Genomic DNA, 16,680 nt, shown 5'->3' on the forward strand with positions numbered 1-16,680 from the left:
ATATATTGACATCTCTTCAGTATAGTGACTCTCTGTTTAGTGATACCCTCTTCAATCTAGCGATTCTCCGCAATACTCTAACACTCTCTTCAATACACTATTAAATATCATGGTATTCTTCAGTATAGTGAACTGGTTCAATTTCAATATAGTGACACTTTACTCAACATAGAACATAGAACATACAGTGCAGACAGAGGCCATTCGGCCCATTGAGTCTGCACCAACCCACTTAAGCCCTCACTTCCACCCTATCCCCGTACCCAATAACACCTCCTAACCTTTTTGGTCACTAAGGGCAATTTATCATGGCCAATTCACCTAACCTGCACATGTTTGGACTGTGGGAGGAAACCAGAGCACCCAGAGAAACCCACGCAGACACAGGGAGAAAGTGCTGACTCCACACAAGACAGTGACCCAGCAGGGAATCGAACCTGGGACCCTGGCGCTGTGAAGCCACAGTGCTGGCCACGTGTGCTACCGTGCTGCCCACTATACTACATAGTGAGTATGTTGATAGTATGTAGTATAGTGAGTAGTATAGTTTGTAGTATAGTATGAAGACAGTTAGTATACTGAGTATGAACACCATGAGTAGGTCTCCCACCTACTGATGCACTCCTCAATATCATGATATGGAACATGGTTTTTCCATGGGTCTCGGGATTCTATTGTTGAGCCCAAATGGGCACCTTGAGCCCGCACTTGCTGGCAGCCAGACATGTTCATCTATTTTCCCGGCACAGCCTGCTATTTAAAGTGGTGTCAACAGATTGAGAAGCGTCACTACAGTCACTGTATTGATGAATGATGCTGTATTGGTCGAGTGTCACTATATTACACAGACTGTCCCTTATTTAAAGAGAGTAACACTGCACTGAAGAGAGAGTACTGTAGTGAAAAGGGTGGTACCATATTGAGGAAAGTGTCAATATATTGAAGCACATCAATATTTATAAGATAGTGTTACAATATTGAAGAAAGAGTGTTGTGTAAAGTGTTGCTATATTGAAACGTGTCACCATATTGAAGAGTGTCATTATGTTGTAGAAATTGTCACTATGTTCAAGGGATGTCAATATTTCGAAGTGTCATTATATTTAAGAGACTCACTATATTAAAGAGAGTCTATTGAAGAAATTCACTACATTGAAGAGTTACATGTTGTTGAGTGTCCCTATTTTGAAGTGTTACTACATTGAAGTGTCTCTATATTTTGGGAGTGTTACTCTATTGCAGAGTGTGACTATATTAAAGAATGTCCTTACATTGTCAAGAATGTCCCTATATTGAAGTGTCTATGTCGCAGAGTGTTACTATAGTGTAAACATTATCACTATATTGCAGAGAGTGTCACTATATTGAAGAGTTACACATTGTCGATAGTTTCCCTATTTTGAAATGTCACTATATCGAAGAGTATCATTATGTAGAAGAGTGGCCCTATATTGTAACTTGTCAATATATTGTCAATGGTGTGTAATGAATTGTCAATATATTGAAGATTGTCGTTATATTGTCCATAGTGTCCTTATATTGAATTGTTCCTAAATATAGAATGCATTACTATATTGAAAAGAAAGTCTCTATATTAAAGAGAGTGCCACAATGCTCCAGACAGTGTCAACTTATTAAAGATTGTTGTTTTGTTGAACTACTTTGGAGATTAAAAAGAAGTGTCCATATATAATGGTGTCAATGTATTGTCGATAGTGTCCCTATATTGAAGTTCACTGTATTGTAGAGAGTGTCATGATATTGAACAACATATTATTATGATAAAGAGTGCCACAATATTGAAGACAGTGTATCTATATTGTTGAGATTCTCACTATTTTGAAGGAAGTCATTACATTGAAGAGAATTACTACATTAAGGAATGTCACTATATTGAAGAGTGCCACTTTATTGAATAAAATGTTTGAATAAATGTATTAAAGAGTGTTGTTAACGGTATGTTAATTGTATTTATAATATTGAGCATATACAGGTGGAGAGCACAGATTAATTAAATACTTGAATGCATATAAGGAGAGACTTCTGGGACACTGGGTGTTGGTTCGGGAGAAGGCAGACATTTGTAATCTTGCTTTCTGCAAATAAATTTAGTGTCTGCTTTTTTACTTCACCTTCTGGTTTCAGAATGATTTAAGAAATGCCGGTATATTAGAGACTCTCAAAGAGTGTCACTATTTTGTGGAGACTGTCACTATTATTATTATACTGAAGTATGTCAGTATATTGCAGTGTTTGTCACTATATTAGATGTGTGCGGGCTGGTTGAGCTCAGTTGGCTGGTTTGTGATGCCAGGCGAGGTCAACATCATGGGTTCAATTCCTGTGCCAGCTGAGGTTATTCATGAAGGCCCCGCTTTCTCAACTTTGTCCCCTCACCTGAGGTGTGGTGATCTTCAGGTTAAATAACCACCCCTCAAAGGAGAAAGTAGCCTATAGTCATTTGGGACAATGGTGAATTTACTTTATTAACTAGATGTACATCCCACTAGGAGTGAGTGTTACTATATTGTAAGCATGTCACCACATTGAAAATTTGCTAGATGGGGTTTTTGCCGTGTTCATTATTATCTGGTACAATCTGTTCAGGAATGTGCTAAAATGACCTGATCTGATTTGATGGTATAATTCACACCTGACAGCTTTTGCATGCATTGTACACTAACTTTAGCTGCAATTATGACATGTTTAAATTAATTCATCTAGCAGAAGAAAAAATAAAACTCTGGCACTAAAGGCATTCAACAGCATGCGTCTCGACCCATATAAACACAAGCCATTTTCCCAGATGATATTATCCCACTAACTGGCTCCTTTGTTCTACTGAATTGAACTCATGCTGCTGATACCTTCACTGGTAATAAATACAAGCAAGTTACAATAGTTCAGGAAGTGCTGTGATCCACAAAATTTTAAATCCACTTATGAAGACTGAATTTGCAAATTATTTTACCCATAGCATGCACGGGTAATCCCCTGGCTACCACCTGTACCCCGGTTTTCCCTGGCTGCAGCCGTTGTGCAAATTAACTTCAGTGCAAATTCATCACTCGCTCAACTCGCCCATGAGTCACAGATTAATATTTAAAGCAGCTGCCTGAACATACTGGGAGTTTTCAGTGCCATTAAGATCCTGGGACAACAAAGAGCAGCTCACTTCAAATAGTCCATGGAAACCCCTCCAAATGAGCAATCTGGGACATACCGAAAGTGAGAAAACTACAAAAAAACAATTATTGTTATCTTATCGAACCTTGTAGTTTAAATATTTGTATATTAAAAAATGACAGGTGAATTTGAGATTGTAACTTCTCATGACTCAGTTTGGGGGTCTGGTAAAATCTCTTACAAAACCTGTGACCAAATGAGAGCTTGAACAGTTTAGGCCTATACTCTCCAGAGTTTAGAAGAATGTGGGGAGATCAAATTGAAGTGTACAAGATGCTAAAAGGTATGGATAAAGTAGTCATGGAGTGGATGATTCCTCTTGTGGGGCATTCTGGTACGAGAGGTCATAGTCTTAGGTTAAGAGGTAGCAAATTTAAAACTGAGTTGAGGAGAAAGTACTTCTCCTAAAGGGTCATGAATGTGTGGAATTTGCTACCTCAGAGTGCGGAGGAGTGAGTAAATGTAAGGAGGAGTTAGACAGATTTTTAATTGGTAGGGTTCTGCAGATCGGCAGGACAGTGCGGTTAAGGCCAGGATGTGATCAGCCATGACCGAAATGTGGAGCAGACCCGATGGGCCAAATGGCTTAATTCTGCTCCTATATTTTATGAACTTATGAATATCAGCACCATTTTAAAGTAGCAATTTAAAATGCCCAAGAGGTCCACTATCAACTGCAGTTTGTTTTATTTTCAATGTATTTCCTCTGGCTATCTTGTATAGCCTCACCGTTTCTCCAGTAGGTAAAGATTTTTGAACATAAATATTTCTCCTTTCTCCCCACCAAAACTGTCCCCTTCCCTCTCACAGAAGGCTTAAAAGTAAACAGGGATTAGCTGGCACACTGTGATGGGAATGGACTGCACTATGTATGTACACTGTACTGTGCTACTAACTGTGGCCCTCGGCATCACACAAAGGAACAGACCTGCTGCCTTGAATCTAAGCAGTTAAAGTGTAAAACCCAGGGGAGCATATTTAACTTCCCTTCTTTAAAAGGCAAAGAAGAAAGCAGATTACTTAAGCAACGTGGAGAAGATCTTGCCACTGACAGAAACTGACTTCAGCTTAAATGATAAAGAATCAATAATACAAGCTGAAGGTTATCCGGACACTTGCTTCACCTTCTTCTTCCTCCTCAGCCTTCCAGAGTTCAATTGTAGCCTTAGGCTTTAACTTAATTTTCTCCTAAAAAAATTACCAACAGCTGCATGCATAATAAATACAGGCTATTGCACTGTTATTCAAACAGCTTGTTACAAAAGTCATCTCTAAACTTTTGTTTGATTGCAGAAGTACTATTACTTATAGGGATGGTTTATGTTGGTCGATGTTTCTGGGTGAAAAATAAAAGATGCCACTCGCACTGAGCGGTCCCTATGAAATACAGGCAGTGGGGCTGTGTGTCTCATCTGCCCTGATACAGCAGCAAGATAAGACTTTATCAGAGTGATTTGATAGCAGAGCAGAGGTTTGTGAATCATCAGCTGATAACATACCCTTGAGGTACCAATTCAAAAACAGAGGGTTGAAAAGCGGGTTTTGTTCCTGGTGATGGACCACTTTGTTGCGTGCTGTTATCTTGATGGCGGCGCAGAACCGCTGGCTACCATTTCTCTGCCTTCATGAGAAGAAATGTGATGTCTTTCCAGTGGCTTTGCACTGCATTCTTATGGCTCATAGTGCAACAAAACAATAAGCAGCAAATGCTGCAGGTCAGTCAGGCCTCAACACTATGGGAGAGTGGTGATTTATGTGTTGTACATTGTCTTATACATTCATGATGTTGCATGGCAATAGATGACAAACAGTATCGGCCATTCTTCGTTTGAAAACAAATTGGGCTGTCCTGGTACCTCCAAGGTGCAATGAGTCCACTGGGCTACAAAGGTTATTGACCTCAGTTTTGTTAACACCAATACGGAACTCTTTCCTTTCTTTATTTGTTTTTGGTAGGTAGTGAGGGCTGTCCCCTGTAGCTTGGTCAACTTCTGATGGCCAGCCCTCATTGAGAGCAGAAAAAAATGGAGTTGCTTCACATAGTAAAGGTTTTAATCCAGAAAAGTTATTTTCGAAGTCGATATCATCAGTCCTTGTCGGCATGTGTGGAGCAGGATGTGTGGTTAAGGACGGAGCTTGGAAGGGAAGACATGCGAGGAGCAGTACAGCAAGCAGAGGCTGAGCTGTCTTGAGTTGTAGCAGATTGTCCATCACTGGAGCAGACACTATTCCATGTTTTCGCAAAAGAGTCATGCAAGTCTCACTTGTGATGTTAACTGAAGACAACAGCATACTGTGCTGCAGGAGAATCCTTGAGCCAATGTTTTAATTTTATGCAAAAAGCTTATTCAATGGAAGACCAGGTAAAGTCTATATAAAATTAGTATCTAAGTAGAAGAGTCTCAGAGTCTTTGTTTCATGTCTTGTGCTTTGGAGCAAACGATGATCAGCATTCAAACTCTTGCTTGCTGTTGATAGAGAAAAAGAAACATATATGAGATTTTTTTTTACAAACAAGTATTCTGTTCTTTTCTTTAAGTCTAATTGCATGTTATGTCACATGGCTGCATACCAGTTAATGAAATATTAGAACAAATCTCTGAATTGCTGCTTAAATGTTTAAACATAAATGACAATTTCCAAGAACAATCTTCTTTCACGCTTCATGTTTACACTGAATTATCAATTTACATTCATCTCAGTTATTCACAACTTTCAAGCAAGTATTCAACAACATGCTAAAAAGGTATTTGTTCTGCACTCAACGGCAGAATGGATTGGCGTCCTGACACATTTTCACACGTTTAATTCTTCTTTCTCTTTACTAAATATACAGTTCAAATTACCATAAATATCACGTGAAATTGCTACAAATTATACACTCAAAATTATACATCATACACTCAAAAATGTCATACATTTTACCTACTAAGAATCTGCTGACTGATTAAAGTTCTGTCTGTGATGACTGCACAAAACGTTTGACTGTGAGAACTCAAAGATCAGCAAATGTAACTCACTTTCTACTTTCCATTCATTTTCCAGTTCTAACGCTGACACAACCCTCAGATTCAGCCAGCATAACCTCAACTCAGATGGTTAACCTGGACCCCAATCCAACCCTCATCTCAAACCAACCGAAATAAAAAGCAATTCAACTCTAAAACATGCCTGGGTGCCACACCACACAACCTGTTGAAGTTAACATAGTAAAATACCAATGTAAATACAACTCAGTCTAACAAATTGAAAAGCAGCCTAAACATTGACTAAAATTGCATCAATGCTAGTTACCTCAACTATTCCTTATTATTTAAAAATGTTTTCCAATTAAGGGACTATTTAGAATGGCCAATCCACCTACCCTGCACATCTTTGGGTTATGGGGGTGAGACCCACACTGACACGGGGAGAATGTGCAAACTCCACACTGACAATGATCCAGGGACGGGATCGAACCCGGGTCCTCGGCGCCATGAGGCAGCTGTGCTAACCACTGCGCCACCATACTGCCCAACTATTCCTTGTTGTGGTGAGTTAAACATTCTCTAGGCAGTTTCTCCTTACTTCCCTATTTGATTTATTAGTGACTATTTAATATTTATGGATCCTAGTTCTGAGGGGGATTGTCCGTTAACCAATACCGAAATCGGGAAATGCGATTTGGCAGAGAATGCCTTCTGACGGCAAAATCGGGGCAGGCGTCAATGTGACGCCAAATCGCGGTTCTCCATTATTCCGAAAGCGGCAACGAACCAGCTGTATGGGCGGGCTCCAGCACAACCAGTGCCATCTTGTTGGCTGGGATGAGTGTGTGTGGGGATTGTAATGTGTACATGTGGCTACAGCTTGTCAGCCTCCCGAGTGTCGTTCACGGACCCGGCAAATCCCGCAGCATTTTTCAGTGGAATCGGTCGAGGTCCGGCGCCGATTTTTCTGCTGTAAGAGTCCACGAATTCTCTGTTGGCGTCAACACTCTGGCCGGGATTCCCCCCCACCCCTGACACTGATTTTGTAATTGCCGATCAGGCAGAGAATCCCTTTTGACGCTAAAATTGGGGACGGCGCCAGTTTGACGCAGGTTTTGTATGCTCCGCTCCCTCCGAAACGGCATCACCACGGCACGATCCACACACCATGGGGTTGGCCTCAGCGGGTCACCTGAAGGCCCTCCCCCAATGCTCCGCCCCCGATGGGCCGAGTTCACAGCGGCATGGTTCACTTCTGGTCTCAGCCGTGCGGGAGCCTGGTGTGGCGGCTGCGGACTGTGTCCAGCACCCCCACAATCGGGCGTTAGCCATGCTGCTGGCTGGAAGGGGGATTCTGCAAGGGCTGGGGGGACTGGTTCGGGGGGGGGGGGTAGGCAAGGGGGTAGCTATGGGGCACTACTTGGCAGGGCAGGTCCGCGCACAACCGGCGCATAGGTTTCTGAACTCTCTGCTGAAAATCCAGCTCCTTCTTACTGTTTGCTGATTTGTCATCAACTTGTTATCCATTCTGCGCCTTGTCCCCCTGACTCCATGGGCGGAATCTTACAAAGAAATGGCAAAGAGTCAGATTCTGACTGAAAGCGGCATGCTTCTCTCCAGTTTTCGGACCGGATCTTCTGGCACTCTGTCAAAAAGCAATAGGGGGATGTGGTTTGCATTGTCACTCTGACAGTGCGGGGCCTGGTAGAGCCAGCTCCACAGAGATCAGGATGTAATCTTTGGGCACCTGGATCTGCGAAAAAAGAAATTCCCTCCCACCTTCCAAGGCCATGGAAGAACCCTCCCCACAAGCTTTGGGGTGCCAGCTTCCCCCACCACGGAAATATCAGGGGCACTCTCCCCCTCTCCCCCCCACAGCCACATAAGGGGACACCCCCTCTTCCCAATGGAGGAGGGTTACCCAGCATCTGTTCCCCATGGCAGTGCCCAACTCAGGGCCGGGGCACTGACAGGATGTCAGGGGACAATGCAAGGTCTCAAATAGAGATCTCGCCAGTCCCATTATGGCCCTCTCTCAAGATTTTGCAGGTATATCGGAATTTGTGCCCATGGCTAACGAACCTGCAAAATCGCACCATGTGTTTTGCCATAAGTCCTGAGTCTACTATGTTGTACCTTCTCAAAGGCCGTTTGGAAATGTAAATATATTACATCTACTACATTACACTCGTCCATACTTTCTGTTCCTTGCTGAAAGATTTCAATCAGGTTGGTCAAGCAAGACTTTGGGCGCGATTCTCCGCTCCCCACACCGGGAGGGAGAATCGCGGGAGGGCCGGGTGACACACGACACGCCTCCCTGCCCCCCCCCCCCCCCGCGATTTTCCCACCCCCCGCTTGGATGAATTGCCGCTTGCCGTTTTTCACGGCGACCGGCGATTCGATGTGCCGAGCAGCCCGCCGTTCCCGACCGGTTCACGACAGCGGCAACCACACCTGGTCGCTGCCGTCGTGAACATGGGCGCCAAATGTTCGTTTGAAGCTTGTGAGGGGCGGAGAGGGGAGTGAGCACCACGGCCGTGCTCGGGAGGGGACTCGCCCACGATCGGTGCCCACCATTCGACGCACTCTTTCCCCTCCGCCGCCCCGCAAGATCAAGCCGCCACATCTTGCGGGGCAGCGGAGGGGAAGATGGCAACCACGCATGCGTGGGTTGGAGCCGGCCAACCTGCGCATGCGCGGTTGACGTCACTTAGGCGCCGCCGTCGCGTCATTCTCGGCGCGCCGCCTTGACGCAAACGTCAAGGCCCGGCGGCCAAGAGTTACGGAGCGCCGCTCATAGCCACCCGGGTGGGGGTGAATAAGGTGCCAGGAGTGGCCTCCGAGGCCGTTGTGAAACTCGGCCGAGTTCACGACGGCCTTCCCGATTTTTTCGCGGGAGCGCAGAATTCCGCCGTGCCTATTGGAATCTGTGCTGACCATTTTTCATTATATTTTCAGTTTTGAGATTTTCCCTATTACATCTTTGAGTGCCACTGACTTTAAGCTAATTGTTCTATTTTCCCTGGCCTTACTCATTCTCCTTTGGTCAATATTATTAATAAGGACTTAAATATTGTTCGGCAAAAAGTTTACTTAATGTGCAAAGGTGCCTGAGTCATAAGTGAAAGAGAACATCATATAATGTTGAAATGCGAAATGCACTGATTTCTGTTGTTTGAACTGTGATTGACGAGTAATAAGGAAGGACAATGAAGTATGCATAATTCAGTTGAAATTATAAGATAATTATCTTTCGTTTGAATGCCCTGCAGTCAGACTTCGTGTACGGCCTATACGGAGGTGCTTCTTATTGTTTAAGGATAATATCCCCACATCACAACAGCAACTATGCATCCAAAGGAACATCCTGATGTCACAAAAGATACTTTATAAATGCTAGCCTTTAATGATTCAAGATTGCTATTATATTTGGTGGAATTCTTCCGCCTAGGCTAGGCCCTGGGTGGGGGATGCATGGGTGGGGAGTGTTTCGCACTGCGGAGGACAGTGGGAGACCACACCTAATCTTCTGGCCCCTACATCATTAGCTATGCACACCGAGGTTTAATGTTGTATTCTGTGGCAGGGCTGGCATGATGTCACACGTCCCGCATTAATATCTGGGTGTCATATTCAAAAGGCGCCCGACAGCACTGACCCACTGTTGAAGAATGAAGATGGACTACCTTAAAAAGAAGAGGGATCTCCAGGAACACTCAGAGACTGGAAGGTGGACACCCTCAATGACACTGAAGCTGGAAAAACTTACTTGTAGATGCTCCCCTCCCCTTCCACCCACTGCTGCCATGTCCCAGGGGTCCAACATCGCTGGTGGTCTCGATCCTGAACCCTGGAGGCAACCCCAGGAATTGTTCAGGCAAGTGTGCACATCACGTTGTTCCAGACGTGTTCTGGACTGGCATGTTTTCCCGCTGACATTGCGGAGGTTCGGACGTGGGTGGAAGATTCAGGTCAGGCCTTCAACAGCATCCCATTAGCAGGATGCAGCTAAATTTCATGCCGGCCGCCAGAGGGTTTCCTGATTCTTCTGGTGCAATGGCGGGCACCAGAGGAAAATTCTGCGGAAAATTCATGCCGGCGTAAAACTGATTTTTTTTGGACTCCAGCCAACTTTTAACCCCACCCCCCGCACCTCCCAGGGAGAATTACGCCCATTGTTTTTTAACAATATATAGGCCAGAGTTTTCTCAAAAATAGACAGAGTGGCCCACCCTGCCAGCAACTTCGGTTGATACAGGAAATTAAAAATAAAAACCTCCCACATCCCCCCTCTCCCATCCTAAACACCTCCCCCTCCACAACCCCCTCCTCCAAGAAACCTTCTCCACCCCACCATGGAAATCCCTCGCAAAGACCCTCCCCCTACTGCAGAACAGCCCCTCACACCGTCCCAACCACCCCCCCCCCCCCCCCCCCCCCCCCCCCCCCCCCACTGTTGCACCTCTATTAGAGGATGTATGGTAGGACCTGTCCTACAGGTACATTGGTAGTCCCTGAGTATATATATGTGTGTCCTCTATGCTGCAGCCATTTTGCCAGCTGCTGTGGGAGGCCACACATCTTAGAGCAATAGAGCCTCAGTTGTATCCAACTCAACTCTTCGTGCAATTGATCGTGCATCAATTTATTGCTCTAAGGTTTTCAAAAGATGGACCTCTGTATCAAACCGGATCGCCTGCAGCTTGATCCACATTCAAGCGACGCCAGAAAGGACTTTCAACACTGGCTAGCTTGTTTCGAGGCGTACATCAACTCGGCGCCCAGCCCTGTCTCGGAGGCTCAGAAGATACAGATGCTGTACTCAAGGTTAGGCTCCAGCATCTTTCCATTAATCGTGGACGTGCCAAACTACGCCGAAGCCATGACGCTTCTCAAAGAGAATTACGCTATGAAGACGAACACGCTCTTCGCCAGGCACATACTCGCCACTCGCTCTCAACTCTCTGGTGAGTCCAGAGAAGACTTCTGGCAGGCCCTAATCCCACTCGTCCGGGATTGTGACTGTCAGGCTGTTACGGCCACTGAACATTCAAACCTCCTTATGCGGAACGCATTTGTTACGGGGATTGGGTCGGACCTCATACGCCAGCGACTATTAGAAGGGGCCATGCTCGACCTAGCAGAGACGTAGAAACTAGCGCTCTCTATGATGGTCGCCTCCTGCAACATTCAGGCCTACACCCCCGGCTGCGCGGCTCACCCCTCCTACGCATCGTGGACCCCACAGACGGCGCCGGGGGCCTTACCCAGCCAATACGCCAGCCAGCGAACCCCGGGAGTTCCCAATGTTACTTTTGCGGCCAGCAGAAACACCAACGCCAACGCTGTCCGGCCCGCGCTGCCCTTTGTAAGGCTTGCGGGAAGAAGGGTCACTTCGCTGCAGTGTACCAGGCCCGTGCAGTCGCCGCTATCACCCCCATCCCCCTCGTTGATGGACACTGGGCGCCGCCATCTTCACTTCCCCGGACCACGCGCGGCCAATGGGTGCCGCCATCTTCTCCCCTCAGACCACGTGCGGCAAGTGGGCGCCACCATCTTCTCCCCCTCAGACCACGCGCAGCAAGTGGGCGCTGCCATCTTCTCGCCCTCAGACCAAGCGTGGCCAGTGGGCGCCACAATCTTCCCCCACGGCACATGGGCACCGCCAGCGTTCCAGGACCTGTGCCCCCTGGGCTCCCCAACATCCGACACCAGCGACGACCGACCACGGCTGCCTCAGTGACCATCGACCAGTCTCGCCCGCACAACCTGGCCACCGCATCGACCAGCGTTAAAATTAACGGACACGTGACCTCTTGCCTGCTGGACTCCAAGAGCACCGAAAGCTTCATCCACCCGGATATGGTAAAGCACTGCACCCTCGGGGTACACCTCGCCAATCAAAGAATCTTCCTGGCCTCCAGATCCCATTCTGTAGCGATCCAGGGGTACTGTATTGTCACACTCACGATCCAGGGCGTAAAATTCAGCGGCTTCCACCTCTATGTCCTCCCTAACCTCTGCACTGCCCTACTACTCAGCCTAGACTTCCAGTGCAACCTCCAGAGCCTAACCCTGAAATTCGGCTGGCACCTACCACCCCTCACTGTGTGCGGCCTCGTGACCCTAAAGTTCGATCCGCCTTCACTCTTCGCAAATCTAACCACAGATTGCAAACCCAGCGCCACCAGGAGCAGATGGTAGAGCACCCAGGACAGGACCTTCATCAGGTCCAAGGTCCAGCGGCTGCTTCGGGAAAGCATCATCGAGGCCAGCAACAGCCCCTGGAGAGCCCAAGTGGTAGTAGTTAAATTGGCGAGAAACACAGAATGGTTGTGGACTACAGCCAGACCATCAATCGATCCACGCAGCTCTCCTATGCGTACCCACTCCCATGCATATCTGATATGGTCAATCAGATTGCACAGTACCGGGTCTTCTCAACGGTAGATCTCAAATCCGCCTACCACCAGCTCCCCATTTGTAAATCGGACCGTCCATACACTGCCTTCGTGGCAGACAGCCGCCTCTATCACTTCCTCAGGGTTCCCTTCGGCATCACCAACTCGGTCTTCCAAAGGGAGATGGACTGAATGTTTGACTGGTACGGCTTGAGGACCACCTTTCCGCACCTAGACAACGTCACCATCTGCAGCCATGATCAGCAGGACCACAACGCCAACCTTGCCAAATTTCTCCACACCGCCACTCTCTTAAACCTCACCTACCACAAGGAGAAGTTTGTGTTTAGCATGACCCACTTAGCCATCCTCGGCTATGTGGTCCAGAACGGAGTTCTGGGGCCCAATCCCGACCGCATGCGTCCCCTCACGGAGCTCCCCCTTCTCCCACTGCCCCAAGGCCCTCAAACGCTGCCTGAGATTCTTTTCGTACTACGCTCAGTGGGTCCCAACCTATGCGGGCAAGGCCCGCCCACTCATACAGTCAACCCATTTTCCCCTGATGGCCGAGGCAAACAGGCCTTCGCCCGTATCAGAGCCGATATTGGCAAAGCCGGGATGCACGCAATAGACGAGACACTGCCCTTTCAAGTAGAGAGCGACGCATCAGACAGGCTCAATCAGGCAGACAGACCCGTGGCATTCTTTTCCCGCACCCGTCATGCTTCAGAAATTCAGCACTCATCCGTCGAAAAAGAGGCCCAAGCCATCGTTGAAGCTGTGCGGCATTGGCGCCATTACCTGGCCGGCAGGAGATTCACTCTCCTCACTGACCAACGGTCGGTAGCCTTCATGTTCAATAACACACAGCGGGGCAAGATCAAGATTGATAAGATCTTGAGGTGGAGGATTGAGCTCTCCACCTACAATTACGAGATTTTGTATCGCCCCGGTTGATGTGTTAGGCAGGTTGGTTCGATGTGGACTGCACTCGATGCAGGGAAGTTAGAAACAGACGTCTAACACTGGAGAAGATCCAACACTGTTTTATTCACCTATAGAACTGCTATACATATTCAGCCTTGGGTCGACATTATACTGATCTGACTGGTGACCTTGTAGTAGCCTGACCAGATTTACTAGCTACCGCATGGTGTTTGCACTTGCTGGCTCATGGACTCTGACTGTCTCAGTGGCTGGGTCCCAAGAGAGCGGGAAAGCTAGTGTCCTCTGGCTTTATAGTGGTAGTGTCCTGTCTGGTGATTGGCTGTACTGTGTTGTATGCTTACTGGTCATCCTATCTGTCAATCACTGCCTGTCTGCATCTCATTATATACATGAGTGGATATTATGACACCGGTAAGCTCAACGAGCCCCCAGATGCCCTATCCCGAGGTACATGTGCCAGCGCACAAGTAGACCGACTCCGGACCCTGCACGACAGCCTTTGTCACCCAGGAGTCACATGGTTGTACCATTTCATAAAGGCCCGCAATCTGCCCTACTCCGTCGAGGAAGTACGGACAATCACCAGGGACCAGGCAGACCTGGTGCGCACCTGGTGAAGACCGCCCGCCTCTCTGAGCATGGATTTCAAAGGGCCCCTCCCCATCACCGACCATAACACGTATTTTCTCAGTGTGGTCGATGAGTACTCCAGATTCCCCTTTGCCATCCCCTGTCCCGATATGACGTCTGCCATCATCATCAAAGCCCTCAATATGATCTTCGCTCTGTTCGGTTTCCCCACCTACATCCACAGCGACAGGGGATCCTCCTTCATGAGTGATGAGCTGCATCAGTTCCTGCTCAGCAGGGGTATCGCCTCCAGCAGGACGACCAGCTACAACCCCCGGGGAAACGGACAGGTAGAGAGAGAGAACGGGACGGTATGGAGGGTCGTCCAACTGGCCCCATGGTCCAGGAACCTCCCGGCCTCCTGCTGGCAGGAAGTCCTCCCTGATGCACAACACTCCATTCGGTCACTACTGTGCACCGCCACTAACAATACACCCCATGAACGTCTTTTTGCCTTCCCCAGGCAGTCCACATCTAGGGTGTCGCTCCCGACTTGGCTCGCAGCTCCAGGACCCGTCCTTCTCCGTAGGCACGTCCGACTCCACAAGGCGAACCCGCTGGTGGAGAGGGTGCAAGTGCTCCATGCAAACCCCCAGTATGCCTACGTGGCGTACCCCGACGGCCACCAGGATACTGTCTCCCTCAGGGACCTGGCACCAGCTGGTTCCACACACACACACACCCCCCGGGTGCCACCCTCCCCTGCCCCGGCGCTCCCAGCAGCAACCCCCCCAGGACCATTCGGCCTCCCCCTGCCCACGCTCGAGGATGAAGAGGATTCCAGCACGCTTCCGGAGTCACCGGACATCAGACCAGCATCGGCATCGCCGCCACCACTACGTCGCTCCCAGCGGCGCATCAAGGCCCCGGACCGGTTAAACCTCTAACGGGTCCACTGGACTTCAAATTACACTTCTTTTTTCTCTCTATTGAATATTGTAAATGTAAAAACCATTTGTTGCATATAGTTCTCCACCACCCCCGCCGGACTCAATTTTAACAGGGGGTGAATGTGGTAAACCGCTGTTGCACCTCTATTAGAGGATGTATGGTAGGACCTGTCCTACAGGTACATTGGTAGTCCCTGAGTATAAATATGTGTGTCCTCCATGCTGCAGCCATTTCGCCAGCTGCTGTGGGAGGCCACACATCTTAGAGCAATAAAGCCTCAGTTGTATCCAACTCAACTCTTCGTGCAATTGATCGTGCATCAATCGTGCATTACAGGTGCCTGTTGAGGGGGACCTACCGTGATTCACGTTGGCATGTCCTCCTGCTGAAATGAATGGACAATGATATCAAAATGTATTCAGACGTGAATCCCAATGTTGAACGTTGTGCTTCCCGTTATGTCACTAGCGGGGGACGGGGGCAATGGGAACGGAAAATCCCGCCGGAGCTTGAGGACTCCTGCAGAAATATTTCTTTTGAATACTTGCAAAGTTACAGATTATCGCAAAGTTACTGGGAGGCGTTGATTTAAATAAAAGCAGATGGGTTTCCTAAAAGTGTCTTAAAAGAACATCGGATTGCTTCACAAATTTAACCATCTCTTATTTAGAGCAGCATGTTGTATTAAAGTGTAGCAAGGATAGGGTGAAGCAGAAACATGCATTTTAGCTTAACTTGGAGAAGTGGAATGAAGCATATTAGGATGCTCACATGACCCTACGACTATCTGTTTAACGAGGCAAAGTGACATTGATGAGATCTGGTAGCAGGAAGTTGATTATCCTTTTAAAGGTTGATTATCCTTATCCCCTAAATCCATGGAGGGATTTGAAGGCAACGAGTTTAAATCAAGATGTTGTCGGATCGAGAGGCAATGTAGGTCACAGTTAAGAATATAAGGTGGCGCAAAAAGTGGAATATCATTGTACAATTAATTTTGAAAAGTGAGAGATTTGTACCCTGAATTCACGGTGTCCTCGATCTTGCATATTAGCTATGGATTGTGCATGGAGGAATGGAGTCAGGAGCAGAAGAACATACAAGTTTGCAGTATACCTACACTGGGGAGGGTCTTGGTAAAGGACCAGGGTCATTCTTTCTACAACATTCAGTTCAAGAGATCACAAAATAAAGACTGAAAGGGAAGTCAATCAAATGTATCTTGGCACAACTACAGAACGTGAACCCTCTAAACCCTAACGTCTATCTGCTCTTGAATGAGTAGGTATTTGATTATTTATGTGCTTCAATTGGTAACTATTTCTTGTCTTGGATAAGTAAATGCGTCCTGGCATCAGTCCAAAGTTCACTCATTTACAATTCTGCCCCTTGTCCTCCAGTAGTGTCATGACCATGACGCAGTCATCCAGATTAACCATCTATGAGAGTACCTGATTCACCACGTCCTTTTCTGAGGTTCGTTCCCACTGTTTTCTTCCAGAACTGAAAGTGGCGTGTCTTTCCAGTTGTTTCCAACTGAGAAAAATGGACCCCCAAAGCCCAAACTCATCTATAAGGGGGCCCTTGGGCCCCACCTCACTCCACCATACCTGCGCAGCGCACCCCGGGCCCGATCCCTGGCAGTGCTACCT

The 16,680-nt window shown here is 47.4% G+C and overlaps 1 long non-coding RNA gene across 1 annotated transcript in view; it reads right to left on the minus strand.

Moving 5' to 3' along the window:
• Positions 1–400: 400 nt before the first annotated feature.
• Positions 401–16,680, minus strand: part of LOC119969654 — a 386,118-nt gene continuing 369,838 nt past the window's right edge. Inside the window, exon 3 of the long non-coding RNA XR_005461440.1 lies at positions 401–5,654. This is a non-coding gene — a long non-coding RNA (uncharacterized LOC119969654). The remainder of the gene's footprint in view (positions 5,655–16,680) is intronic.

Source organism: Scyliorhinus canicula, chromosome 7 (assembly GCF_902713615.1).
Source record: "Scyliorhinus canicula chromosome 7, sScyCan1.1, whole genome shotgun sequence".
Lineage (NCBI taxonomy): Eukaryota > Metazoa > Chordata > Chondrichthyes > Carcharhiniformes > Scyliorhinidae > Scyliorhinus > Scyliorhinus canicula.